Here is a 15,236-nt window from a genome sequence, read left to right on the forward strand (position 1 = left end):
GATTTTTACTACCCTTAATGCAATCTTTCATACAATACCCTTCTCTACATTAATAAGGCTTTTAACGTAAGATGTACTTTTATTAATAAAACTTATATCTTAATAACTTACTTTAATAATTTCTATACAATTATCGCGTTTCTAAATTTCCCGTAAACACCCACAGTCTATCGATACGAATTCTTACGACATTCTCCCACAATGTCGACTCGCCGTCTTATTTGATAAATGTGCTAACAAATTATCCTTAAACGATTAAACATCGGTAATCATTCAAGGGGGTAAAATACGAAAGATGATGAAGTAGAACGTTCTTTACCGCATCCCTTTGTGAAAAGAAACGAGAGTGAGAGGCGTGACACATTATCGATCGCGTGCACGATCCTCTCCCGTTACAAGAACGAAGACACGCGCGCGCAGAGATCTTCTCGCGCTGGGATCGGAGGATCGGTGGTGATTACTGCGCGTGTCCGTAGACGTGGCCAGGCACGGCGTCGAAGGTTTCTACTACGGTGAAGGCGATCGAGGTCGTTCGAGCAAGGTTATACACCATTTTCTCCCGTGCCGTTCGTTGATTCGCTCGTACGTTCGTTGGTCGCGTCGATCGTTGCTCGAATACCCGGCAAACACACGGCGGTGAAGCTGCCAGCCAACTTCTTAGGGTCCTTGGTTCATTCTCGCGGACGATTTTTCGAAGGCTGAAGGAGATCGTATTTCGAGGTTGCATCGATGACGCCTCGGTTCCGGGATCCTGTGAAGACTCGATGATCTTGAAATGGTTTATTACGGATGCTCGAGAAGCCTTTCTTATGCGTCGATTAACCCTTTACGATCTATTTGCTACATTCAACTGAACCGGACGATCGTATGAAATACGTTTTCTTGACACTAAACCTTGATTCGACGTAAACGTATTTATCTCCCTACGTCCGTAGCGTTCCTTTATTTTAAAGAGTTCTGTACTTTTCAGGTTATAGTAGAATTGTGTTTGTAGGAATTTGGGAGACAGTTTACATTGTAATTGGGGGCTATCAATTTTCTTCGCCAGCTATATATATATTTTTTTTCGGACATACGATAGGAGTTCAGCTCTGAGCTCTGTTATAAAATAACTTCCTAACTAATACTATCGGCAAATTGACAAGTTACAAGTTGTATAACTTTTACAATTTTACGTTTACGATAGGATAATCGGATAGTTCGTAGAAAATTCTAACTCTGAAATTTCATTCGTTTTATTAGCAAATCTGTATCTATTTATACGCGTCGAAGAGAATATTTTGATGCTGGAAGCTTGTAATTCTTTCGGCTTATAGAATTCCATTGTTAATTACACAAAGCCCGAATGGGTTCGATTGCCAGAGATATAGTTAATCCGGCACTGACTAAAATCTTGTTCTAACGAATGAAGTTCATGTAAACAGAGTTTTACCGTGTTATCTTCTACTAGAATAAGAAAACATCGAGAAGAATGACCTTCTCATATTTCTTTAAAATCAAAGAAAACATCTTTTAAGCGTAGAATCCTAATAAGAACGAGCAACGTAAATCTTTCAATAAGTTCTAAAATATTCAAATACACAACAGATTAGGTAAATATGAATCACTTGAAATGTCAAATATAAATGAATAAAGTGGCAATAAAGTTCTTACTGCGTAAGAAACATCGATATTTTCCCCAAAATGAACAATATGTGTCGGTTATCTGTAAACGTTATCTAACTGTATATCATAATCCCGATGTTGAGAATCGATTTATCGGCACGGAGACCTTGGTCTTGCAGGATATTGATTTTTCCCAACAGATAAAAGAACTGCTTGATGATAATCTTGAATATTTCAGGTGATTATCTTACGCTCGTTTCCGTTACTGCATAATTTATCCTTAGTTTCTGCCGTGAAACATTCCGAACGATTCGCGTATTGAACACAGCGACGATGTATTTTAAGATCAGCTACGATTTCCGAAAACGTGGCCAGCCGCGCTAAGCTTTACCGTGTGTCGCAAGTGGTTTGCGAACGTTTTCCAGTAGCTCGTGTCTCTTGCTCGTTGTGTTTAATCATTTCTTTTTCACGATTGTAATCAAAACAATTTTTCATTACAGTGTCACACAAACAATAAGTCGATCTATTAATAATTAAAAATGATTATTTTGAACGTTCTACAAAACTGAGATAATTACGTCTACTTATGAGTCACACATAGTAGCTGCTACATATAATCCACGATTAAACCATCATTTCGATTCCCCATTAATCCAAACCCCTTTCACTCGTACCAAAACTCTTTCACTCGTGCAACAATGAAAGAATAATAAAATACAAAGAAACAAGGATTTTGGAATAGAAGTTAAAAAAGTGAAAGTATTGTAGGATACGAATAGCTAACGCACTGGATAAATGATAATTTAAAATAATTTTTAAAGCAAGCACTTGTAAATTCACAATATGCTGTTAGTTTTATAGACACGCTGCTTTAGACTCTGATTATTATTATTTATGCGGAATGGAAAAAGTGGCCTTGCCATCGTCTCGTAAAAGCTGCTGCACGCGGTTGCTCGCATATCCTTTCACAAAGCCGCGCCGTTGTCACATATACGAAATTGGTTCTCCCTGTAGAAGGAAAGGAAGGTGACCGACCTGTTGGCGGTCTTCGTCCGGTCGCGCTCGACTTTTCGGGCGTGGCTGACTGTCTCATCGATTAAGTGCTGTTTCGAGATGCTGCTTGGGGGGAACAACGAGCAGGGAAAGTTGCAATGTTAAGGAGAGATGTTAAAGGGAAAGAACTGCTCGGTAATTTTGATTTACGGCCGATTGTTATTACTCGATTGAATAACAGTCGTTTCAACGTCACCTGTTGCGACGCATTCGAGGAAACTGCGTGGAGATTGGTTTTACATAGGCGATTCTTATTCGTTGCTATGTATTCGATATTTGGTCGAATTGGTTGGTTCTAGCATAGAAATTCGTTTCTACAATTTTTACGGCGTTATTGTCACGTAAAATTAATGATAAAAAAGAAATAGTTGAGCAATAACTTGACTTGACGGTGCTTTTATAATTTTGTAGGCTTTTATTCACGAAAATGATTAAGTATAATAACACAATGAAGTAGCGAAGTTAAAATCGTCGTTCAAATCGCGGCCAAACTGTACACAAGATTAGCCTCGTGGTCGAATACTAGCAGTTTGTATATGTTGCGTTTGTTGGTGTTGAGGGGCAAAGAGAGGATCCTGATTGTCATACGTAACGAGGAAAATGTAAAGTTTGGCCATGTGCAAAGGTCAAGTCAAAACTTATCGGTTCGCTGTCAAGTAGTATGGAATGGTGTGAATTTGGTTATGGTCATTGTCACACCATCGATGTCTCTAAAGATACCGGGTGTCGGAAACGAGGCTTCCAGTTGCCAGTATCGCGCGTATAAAATGTCTCTTTCCATTTTACCTGTTATCCATCTTATACCTTCGAAAGGTAATACAATAATATTTCCGCGAATCGTAAAACACGTATCTTCCAGAAAAACGAAATAAAATAGTAATAGTAATCACCTGTTACGAAGGAAGGGAGAAAGCATGGCGTTCCCTTTTAGATCGAGGAAATAAAAGCATCCACGGTCTTATTTTACTAAGGCTTCATTCACATAACCGATTCTGTTTAACCGCATTTACTCCGGTTGCTTTATTCTGACCTTTGACTGGCTTCCACTCTGGAAGATACTTGAAGATCGATGCGCCCACTTTGACCTTTTCGCCAGACTGCTACAACGATACGAGCACGCCTTAGGATCGTTCTCGCCCCGAGCATCTAGAAAATGATTTTTCTTAATATATTCATTCAGAATATACAGGGTGGTTGGTAACTGGTGGTACAAGGGGAAAGGGGGTGATTCTACGCGAAAAAATTTTTCGTTTGAGGCTTTGTTTTCGAGAAAATCGACTTTGCGGTACGCGTGCACTTATCACGTCTCGTTATAACGGATCTCACTGTAGATTTAAAAAAAAATTAAAAAAAAAAATTTTATTCTATATTTTCGACTTCTTTTTTCGCGTAGAATCACCCCCTCCCCCTTCCACTTGTACCAGCAGTTACCAACCACCCTGTATATATTCTTAATATATTGTCAATATTCTTAAGGACCCCCCATAAACCTTGGAATTTTCATGATTAAGGTCCATCCCAAAAACAAACATCTTTTGTGTTCATTAGCAGCTTTCTCTCAAGGGCGGTTAGCACTCTTCCTTCCCCTACCAATCTGGAAGATCAGCCAATTGGCAGTGAAATCTATTTCCCACACCCTCTCAATGAAAACTTGTCCTTAACAAATCAGCTGTTTTCGTGTCCTTAAACCCACCCATCATTAACTTTCCTCCGTCAGAACATCGTCATTAAATTTCACTTAGTTCTTGTCTTTGAAAGGGATTAAGATCTCTCTACCGGGTTTCTACCCTTCGATCAGTCGCCTACCAACTTTAGATGTAGTTAGAGTGAAGTACGATTTTCAGTGTATAATTGTGTTTATTAAGTTAATAATACAGTGTAGTGAAAATAAGGTTAATATTTGTGACTTGTGATTTTACGTGACACGTTCGATATCAACGAGCCTCTGTTGTAAAATTCTTGAGCAAGAAACATTGCATAGAAAGTGGTAGCGTAGCGCGTCTGTCGCCGAAGATGGCCGATGATAATACTTTATGCCTCTGGAGTGCAAACACACAGATAACATATCGAATCCAGCTGGAAACAATTGGTTTGGAGGAAGTGGTTAGTATTGTGTTTCTCTTTTTTTCTTTATGTGTAATATATAGTTACGAGATAGGTTTTTCCTGTTTGTGTAATTCCTTGTTTAAAATGTTTCTATATAGATACACGTTGGTTTTGATACACTACGCTAACCTAGCAGTTAAATATTCGTAATAACATATAGTTTTGAATTTATTTTTAATAAAAAACACACGAATGATATTTATATGTCAATATAAATTTTGTGCGTTACATTCAGCGTACGATAATCTCCATCTAATATTTTCCTGAAACATTGAAAACTAAATATACCGTGTACTTCGATATCCGATTCGCTGAATAATCCTCCAATTTCTAACTTTGATTTTAATTTCTTTGAAACCTTCTAAATCACAAGCTGCATCTCTTACGATAAACGAATTCCAAATTTAATTGATTAAATTCTTCTCTTTGGTGTAGAATAAATTCTCACCTTCGCCGTTTACGTATTACCATTACACACACTGCTATTAATTACTGTATACTGCTATACTACGCTATGCACACTGCTATTAACTTACAGGAAAATAGTAACATTTCCTTTAAGATAATCTGGTTATCAATATTAGCTTGCTTCTTATTGCGAGTCGAAACGAGCGTGAACGGTTCTCGCTTGACTTCAAACACACCATTTAGGGGCACAATTTAAAAGCCAACAAACCCGCAGGATATATCGGGCGTTATTACACGGTCAAAGGGATGTCAGTTGTACGGTTTCTCTCGAACTCTATGGTAGGAAACTGCTGTTAAAACGCACCCGCTCTCTCGTATCCGGGTATTTTCTCACAACGGACCAAATTCTAGTTAAACCTTCCTCTTTTGCTCTATCTCTTTATCTGTCTTCCTTTCTTTAGCACGTACGTACTATGTACAAACGCTGAGTTTAATCCGTTGTCATCGTAGACCAACGGGGATTCCCTTTCGCAGATTAACAATGTCTATATTTTCGTGATACGGAACAAACGACACCTCGGGGTAATTATACGTCCTCTCTGTTTTCTTCTCTGCATTTCGTCCATATCTTGTCGATCCTATGCACTCGCAAGTATGTAGATGACGCATTTGTATGCATTTATGGGGAATATAAATGTTTATGAAGGTGCAGGATGTACGTAGTACGTGTGACAATGACCATAACCAAATTTACACAATTCCATACTACCTGACAGCGAACCGTTAGACTTTGAGCTTACATTTGCACATGGCCCAACATTACGCTTCCCTCATTACGTAGGGCAATTAGGAACCGTCCCTTGTCCCTCAAAAGACCTGCAAACCTTTAGTCTTTAGTCTTTAATCTTTAGTCTTGAGTCTTGAGTATTATACTTAATCATTTTCGTGAATAAAAGCCTACAAAATTGTAAAAGCACCGTTAAGTTGTTATTGCTCAGTTACTCCTTTTTTATCATAAACTTTACATGACATACGCAACCAGGTCCTAAATAAGAAATATAATATTTAGATGGTGAAGCAAATTCCCCTTTTTCTTTCCGTTGCATTAATTACGTTGAGATAATAATAAGAGTATGAGATTGCGTAAAAGTTTAGTCGGAATCTCATAGATGTTTTAGTAGGAAAGATACGCTATAAAGCTCTTATAAATATTGAGAAAAGATTGCCAAGTTATTGGCAATTGATTTAGCAGCTATATAGCTCTATTCTTATCTGGCATATCCTTCTTGCAGCGAATCAGAAGAAAGTTACGTAGAAAGCTTATTTCGTTCAGTGACTGTACGCCGACACGTCGTAGTCGAACGTACCTTTCGATGGAAGAAAGTCGCTCGTATTCATTTAAAAATATTTTAAACTCGCGAAAATTCCCATTTGCAGCTCGCTGACAGTTCTCCGTAAAAATAGACCTTGTTTTGAAGCTGATTACTAATGGTAACCATACGCAATAACAGTTTCTTCTAATATTTTCTTTTTTTCTTTTCAAGTTTCGCAATAGAATCTGCTGATTCGATTTATTTTAAAACATCTATGTAATATTTAACAGCGTTCCTTGTCAGCTCCTTCTCGCCACTCTTTTTTACTCGTTCCCTTTTCTGCACGGTGGTTTATCGTATGGTTATTTTCAGCAAGCGTCTTCGTCTTCGGAAATCCCGTTTTCCTCTCTTTCGTCGACCTACATTCTCCTCTCTTCTTCTTTCTTCGTTTGGGTGCCTCGTTTTCTGTAGCATTTTCGTCCAACTCTTTCGACAACACTGGGTAACCAAACGTACACGCGTACATCGCGTCGTAATGAACCGCCGACCGTGACATCTTGATATTTTATTTCGAGCCTGCGATTTTTGCTTATTTATAGGTCGTTATATCTTCGGTATCGCTCGTTAACACACCAGTTACAAAGACAAGACGGTACTGCGTCTGTAATAGAGGCCAAGTACACGCCAGCCACGTGTATTCGTCAGCACTGTCTAACGTCCTTACGGATCGCGTTCGCCCGTGATTTCTCTGTTTTGCTTTGCTATTTTTTTAACCGTGTAATTTCCTCTGTTTCAACGCTTGATATTTTCTTCCGATTATTATTTATAATGGCTTTATATTTTCCCAAGTATCTCATGATTTAACTATTTATATTTACCTGACTGTATTTTCATGTTTTCTTTCTAATAGACTAGTACGAAAATATAAATACAATCGTAAATTTGATAAATAATATAAATTAACGTAGATGTAAAATCTCTTTACGAAATCGATATCCCTGTAATCTCTTGGTTAGATCTTCAATGATTCCTGTGGAATTCTGTCGCCATTTGATTTGCTATACTAGACTGAAGAGCGGAATTTATATATATATGAGACTCTGTTCCGAATTTATTGCGATTATTAAAAACTTTATTTTTAGGATTTATGTCCGGCTCTATTTGGTACTCATAGATATCATCCTAGCTCGAATGCGAACCAATACTCGGAAATCCGAAATGCTTTGTAAGATAACGCTTGAATTTATCTTTAAGTATTTCTTATCGATTTTATCAGACCTAAAAGATTATAAAGGTTGTATGATTCGGGGCAATCATCGAAAAAACCCAGTGTGTTTTTATCTAAATCAATACATACTGTGATATGTCACGTCAAACAGATAGCCGAGATAGATGTTTCGTGTGAATTGGGCGAACGTATGAGAATACTAATTATGCCTAAAATATAATAATATATTGATTCAAGAACGCAATGATCTAATGATCGGCGTTTATACGGAGTCGAAAGTTGCGCAAGCGCTGCACGCGTTGGAATTCGGTAGTGTAGAAAGTAATAGATCGAATGGCTAGGAGAAAACTTAAAAGCGAAATTTTATCTATCTTACACGATGTAAACGATTAACTACACGATCTTTCGCGCGAGCACGCGCGCGTTGTTAAAGATCACAGAATAGAAACGTTATATGTAAATACATTTTTGTTGATTTACTGATTTTGATATTTACCTTTCGATTAAACAGAAGAATTTTCACGTAGCAATGTAATTGTATAGATACATAATATAATTGAAAAGAAAAATAACCTGCTTGGTCCACGGATGTAACTCTTTCGAAAGTAGATACGTTGACCAAGTTTCTTATAGAATTTTTAAGACGATATTTTTATATCGATATATTTAATATGTTGGAAATTCTTCAAGAATACGAGGAAACGCGGGTTTGTTCGGAAACTGAATAAAAGTAATTTTTTAGTCGATCGACAACGTAGTGATTTTAACAATTGCTCCTCTTTAACGAAACGTTAGAAAATTTAATTTATCGCGTTCCCTTTCTAGAATCTTTCTTTGTAAAAGCAAATTATTACGTATGTGCTCGCAATACGCGATTAAGAAAAAAGAAGGAAGAAAAATGTAGTCCGGAGATCTGGTCAAATTTTGTAGCTTGCGGCTGATTAACGATTATACGAAGAACGTTGTTTCTCTTTATCGCATTATCTCTGCTACGCCAAGCAGGCAAAGTTACAGCAACGAAGAAAAGATGATAGTCGTGTACGATTCTGCGTGTTTCTGGCCTGAATATTTTTTCTTTTTCCTTCTACCTTTTTCTTCGCCTACCGCGTTCTATCGCTCTATCATTTTCGTTACGAATTCCAAGCAGGAGCGTAGCAATTATTTCAGTATAATTCGCTCATTTAGTAGACGTCCTTGTTGCGGCTGACGCATCCTGGAAGAACCGACTCGTCTCTCGCTTGACCGATTTGTCTCTCCGTTCTCTACCTATTCGTGTATCGTGTATCGACATACGATTTCATATATAACAATTAACAATAATCGTGTATGGTCTACGTATATCGAAAGGTAACCTTTTTCTCGCGTCGATCGTCCAATTCGCTCGTTACCTGTCCTGTTTTTCGCACCTTACGCTCCACCAACCACTCTCTCTTTCTCTCTATCCTGTAAATGTCTCTCGACTCTGTTGGAATTTATCCTCGTCTTAATACACGTCGGTCTCTTTCCACTTTGACGTCCCTTCTCGAAGTACAATTTCACGTGCTGCTGACCTGTGCCCGTGTAAAATACGTACTTCAACGATACCGACGGCCTTTCGTGTATACGTGTGTAGTTAGCATACGTAGAGCATGCGCAGGCTTACCTTCACATTGTTGCCTTTCACTCGGTTTCTTGCTGTCCGCTACGTATGTATATTTTATCCAAGAACAGCACGTTATTGGCTCCGCTCGACAAACGTCAAGACGTCGGGGCTTCTCGCTTTTTTCCCCAAGAGCTCCACAGGTCGCTACCGAGAATACGTTGTACCAGGAAATCATGATCTCTCCGGCTGATAATCGACCGTATAAATCCACCGTGGCGCATCTCGCGGTGACATTTTGCGAAACGATTTGAATTAAAATCTTCCTAGAAAGGGCAACATATTGCTGGATAAACGGTCGTATCCGTCGTTATCGTCAGCTAACCCATTCGATCGATTCGAAGAAAATTTTGAAACGTTCTATTCGTAAGTAACCGTGTATGTTCGAGATTCGCTTTATACCGAAGAATTCATTGACTTGTTAATGGCATGCGTAAAAGTATTCCACTTTTACGTGGGAACGGTTGTTCGTTCGAGTCTCGTGATTTCAGGCGATTAAAAGGCAAAACGCCGAGACGAGAATCGCTTCTGTATCCGGCAGTAGCCGGAAGCTCCACTCCGTGCGTTTTATTGTCTTTTTCTCTCGTCGATCGCTTCCTTCTCGATGTGTTTGCGCGTGCACACGCGTTCCGCGTGTTGCCACACGACACGCACCTCGCTGCTACGTACCCACACGACACGCACAGGTGCGCGCGCGTACGTTTCTTTCGCTTAAGGCGATATTTCATGGCGCGGCCGCCACCAGTACGAAACACATCGCTGCCGTAACAGTTACTTTTACGCGTGACCCACTTACTATTCCAACAGTCGAATCTAAGTACTACAATAAAAAGTAGGTCACTCTGAAATAATTGAACGTTTCGCGTGTTAACAGCTGGCCCGACGAATGGGCCTCCAGTGGCCATCTTTCGGCGAGTTGAACAAATATCAGATCGCTGTCCAACGAAGTAGATTTTAGATCTTAATCGTTTCTAGGACTCGTACTCTAGATATTCTCGAATACGTACTTTCGACAACTCGACTCTGCTCGACCTGCCCGAAACATCTCGAGTTCCAGACATTTTCGGCCCCTTGCACACATTCGTGATATATCCATTTATGCATACGTGTTTATCTTCCTTTTTAGATCTAATGAATTTTCTACAACAGTCGAATAATTTTACGATTGACGAAATCTTCAAATATTCTTTAGTGAATTTAGCAGATAATCGGATAGCTACGAGAAGAGGAGTGACGTGAATGCGAGGATTGAAGACGTTGCGTCGATGGTTGCGAATTACCCAAACTCCAGACGACGTTGATGTTCTGAAGATTCTTGGAACCGATAGTTATCATATGTATATGTACTGTCCATACGACGTACATGTTTTGTTACCGAATAAGAAGCAGCGCGTATCTCGTGACCAAAATCAAACAGAACCCCGAAATACTAACCAATTCAGACCCGAAGCAACAAAAATTATTCGTAGAACAAAACGTTTTTCGTTTTCAAATGAAAACCATCGAAACGTTCAAAGTACCATAGAAACACGCGACACGATCAAAGTGACGTTATTTACTAGTAATTAATCCAGTGAATAATTCTTTATTATAAAATAGCAAACTCTTCCGACGAAATTCATAGAACCTTTTTCCGTTTGAAACGAGATCATCGGAAAACCACTGAGAATTATTGGACGAAGATAAAAGAATAAAAGAACAATCAACGGAGAAGCTTTCGATCGCTGTCGTCGTATCCCTTTAGAAGACGAGACACGCGATATAACAGAATTTAGGCTGAAAACTGCCCTATCCCAGGATCGTTACAGTTGGTTTTACGAGCGCGTGAAAACGTGGCACAACGAATCACGCTGATCGTCTGGCATCGGCAGGATCCGCAAGCGTTGAATACGGGACACATTCTACGTACGTGTACGTATATTAGGTGTATCTTTATCGTTGCGGCCTTGCGCGCATGTAGGCAATATGCGGGTGTTGCGCTCCTCGCCATTAATTTTCCCTCCCTTTTTCGTTCACGCGGTGTGTTACGCCTGTGATGTGCTTGATAATATTCCGTGTTATACATGCGCGTTCACACGTATTACTCTTGGTCTCTCGCCATTCTGAGAAATTACCGGGATTTTCGTAGATATTTCTTTCCCTTTTTGCCGCTCGTTGAAATATAGCGCCGTCTGTAGAAGGACGGAGTAACGCGCGCATGCATTGGACGTTTTTCGAGGTGGACGAAAGTTTTGTTAAATATCGTGACACACGTAAAATAATTTCTCTGGATGCTCTTTGTTTTTCGTGTCTAACTTTTCGAGTTATTTTGCGGCATACGGCTGAGGATATCGTTAGAGAACGTACAGTTGATGCTGGAGATGAACATTTTTATCGCGAAGTATTTGAGTTTTATAATTCTAAATTATCTATCTCGTAATTTTTACTTAGATTTGCAGAAGTTATAGCTACAAATTACAACTACGTGCTTTGTAGAAACGAACTCGATGCTCTGTAATATCATAGAAATAGCGTAAACTTGTAAATGAATTCTCGTATACTTATAATTGAAGTTACATCCGCTGCTTAACGATAATATCTGAAGATAATTCTAATTAATATCTCAAGGTTTAAAGAAAACAAATGTATAACAATTTTTTTATTTAAAGACTCTGATACGGCAAAACGAACAAATATTTTTATATCGACTATACATAGAAGTATCTTATCAAAAGTTTGGTCTGTCAAGATACAAAATTTACAGATCACCACGTAGACACAACCAAAGCCACGTAACGTTATCTAACGTAATACAATATACATTTAAATGTTAGAAAATGGTCGGAATATGTTGTGTACTGAACCATTAGCGAAAGTCTTATTATGACTGCCTCTATTATCATGCGCGATATTTTTTTTACACTGCCATTAATATGTTTATGTAAAGTAATATCATGGTATCTAGTCCGAGTCGTATCCACGAAAGATAACGCGTATCGTGCGTGTCTATTGTCGCAAATAATACAGTGGCGACAGTGATACCGTGTACAGAGCGATTTGCTTTCTCTGGCCAGCTCGAATTGTTGCTTTCGCCTTTGATTTATTGACGAAAAGGAACAGGTTCCCTAGCGATAGAAAGGAGGCAAACTTCGATACCTGTTTTGTAACTGGTCTCCAAGCGCCTCGAGGATGCTGGTTCGTGCATTAATTAGGAAACAAAGACTCGTAATATTACGTGCGCGAAGCAATCTGAATTTTATGTAAAAAAAATTCCTCGAATTTTATTGGCATATTGAACATTTTTAAAAACAGTTTACAGGCCGATTATTACTAGACTGCGAACGTTCATGAAAATAGATATTTTCTTATACTTTTAAGAAATAGAGCGGGGATTCGTTTCGCTCGCCAAATATTATATCACCATAGGTCGGATGTTGTCGACATTTTTCAATATCGTATTAGCGATATTCTCAATATTCTATGCATCTTTTCCACGGAAATTTGCATATTTTATTTCACAGACAATGACAGTAGAATACACGGATTTCGCGATTAATGAAAGAAACACGTCACGAGTGACTCAATTCTCTATGAAGCATTACATAAATATTATTTTCGCAGACGTTAATGGTATCGAGAGGAAGATACGATACGATCGTACTTTATGGCAATCTTTTTTATCCTCCTATTATTTAACGACTATATTAGTCGTTTACATGGTATTGCGGCGAATGTTCGATCTGTTCTCACCGTATGTCGACTTTTATTATTGCATTAAATTAACCGGCATAAAGAAGAGAGAGAGAGAGTGAGAGAGAGAGAGAGAGAGAGAGAAAAAGGCGAGCACCGTCTCAATTGGTCACCAGGCGAATATTATAAAATTCAGTCGGCGAACCGTGAGACGTCTGGTAAAACTGGTTCCAAAGACCTTTGCCAGGCTACGTTCCCTCTTACCAGTTCGCCAAGTTGCATGAGAAATGTGTCCCCGCGTCTGAGACCACGCGTGTATCGCAAAATATTTGAGAATAATGGCAAACAACGAGACTTTTTACCAAAATGAGCGCGCCAATAGACGCGGAATCGCGCGCCGGAAGCAACGGTTCGTTCATTCGCGCGAACGCGCGAAACTCTGTAGCTTTGCTTCTCTCGATGATTTCGCGCGATCTGTCGGACGTCGAGCCTTTTTAGCGGAAAAGTCTGCGATTGACGCATAGTTATGACGCCATCGAACTCTCATCGAACTTTCATGCAACGAACGCTCGTTCGGTCAGCTTATCCAACTACTCGGCTGTTTTTGGATCGTGCGGTAATCTCGCGCGATTCGCCTGAAAAACGGGCGAGCTACTCGATAACTAGCCTCGTTGGTTGTTGAGCTGTGCGCGGTCGACGTCGTCCTTGTAAATCATGCATCGCCGCGAATCTCGTTGCAATTTGGAACGCGAATCCTATTTTTAGGTACAAACCGTGTGTATACAGTATACACGTACGTGTGCGATCGTGACGAGGGAACGGTTCCGCCGAACGATCCAAAACCTGTAAAACTGGATTCTCCTTGTTCGTGTGCAATATACACATCGAAATTAGCCGCTCGTCCACCGACTGATATCATCGTCCAGCTCCACGAGCTGCAGTCTCGTTGGCTTTTAGCTTGCTACGATTTCATTCTCGATAGTAATGCTTAGAAGATCGATGATTTTCAGGCTGTTGCTCGCCATCCCACGATATATTCTAGACAATTTAAATTAACTCTTTATCCAATCAGTTTGTAATTACAATGCGTCGATATGTTACTTGATATGACGTATTATCACGTATGGTGAGCAGCTCGCGATACTCATGTGGTTTGTTAATGTTACTGTTTATGTTTCTCTATTTGTAGAAAGTTCTTCGTCCGTACTTATCCTCGGTTAAAGATTTCTTATCGTTCGAGAGAACCCTTCGTCTGCATTTCAATGTTCCATTGACTTTTCGTACGTCCTTGTATCATTTACAGAGACTACTAGATTCTCTACGAGAAATATTTATGTGTATTATTATTATATTTATCAGAAACAATCTGATAAATATGTAATTCTTGTTCCATTAATCCATTCGTTAATTAATCCATCCGTTCCGTTAATCTTGTTCCATTTTCTTGTGCCACTAATCTCTGTGGAAGTTGGAAATTCCTAGTAGTTTGGAAAACAAGACGAAGTTTTTGCTAACATTCGTAGGCAGAGTGAAGGTGAAATTTTTAAGTTGATCTATGTATTATCGCTAGCATACAGAGAGACCTATAAGTACATACGTATACGTATGATATAGAGTTATTCAGAAAGGAGACTTCTGGCGTAACGTAGCCTCTCGTTGCTCGTACAACTCACAGCTGTTTGCCGAGAACGAAGCATGGCTTTTTTCTTTTGCTGGCTTTATTCGATGAATAGGAATATCTGGTGTTTACACATATGCGTACTGGCAGTGAAGTACGAAGAGTTTCACAAGCATATTTTTTGCAAAAGCTACTGAAAGTTATTTGAACTTTAGGAATGACGAAGAGAAAAGACTTCAAAAAATGTCTCGTAAATGGAAAACGGAGAAAACACTAGAATAAGATGGAATGCGTAGGATGGAATGGGAAAGTCTTATAAAAGCGAAGCATCGAGACTGGTTTTTATATCAGCTGGATGTAGGACTAACGTGGGAAAAGTTTGACGCGAAGTACGCACTTCCCCCGATATGGCGATTTGATCTAAGAAAGGATAAAAGAAGAGAACATTTCAAGATGCCAGACGAAATGAAGGAAAGAAAGATCCAAAGGATTGTCGGATGTTGGATAAAAAAATTGCATAAAATAGGAAACACAGGGAAAACATTTAAAGAGGAAAAATTAGCATACACTGAATCGCAAACAGGCAGAGTGTTGTGA

At 39.1% G+C, this 15,236-nt stretch overlaps 1 protein-coding gene across 1 annotated transcript in view; it reads left to right on the forward strand.

The window, feature by feature from the left end:
- The window catches only part of LOC117214668 (RNA polymerase II elongation factor Ell), a 147,747-nt gene that overhangs the window by 50,735 nt on the left and 81,776 nt on the right, over positions 1-15,236 (forward strand). The gene's annotated exons all lie outside the window — the stretch shown is intronic.

Source organism: Bombus bifarius, unplaced genomic scaffold, assembly GCF_011952205.1.
Source record: "Bombus bifarius isolate JDL3187 unplaced genomic scaffold, Bbif_JDL3187 scf7180000009243, whole genome shotgun sequence".
In the NCBI taxonomy this organism is placed as follows: domain Eukaryota; kingdom Metazoa; phylum Arthropoda; class Insecta; order Hymenoptera; family Apidae; genus Bombus; species Bombus bifarius.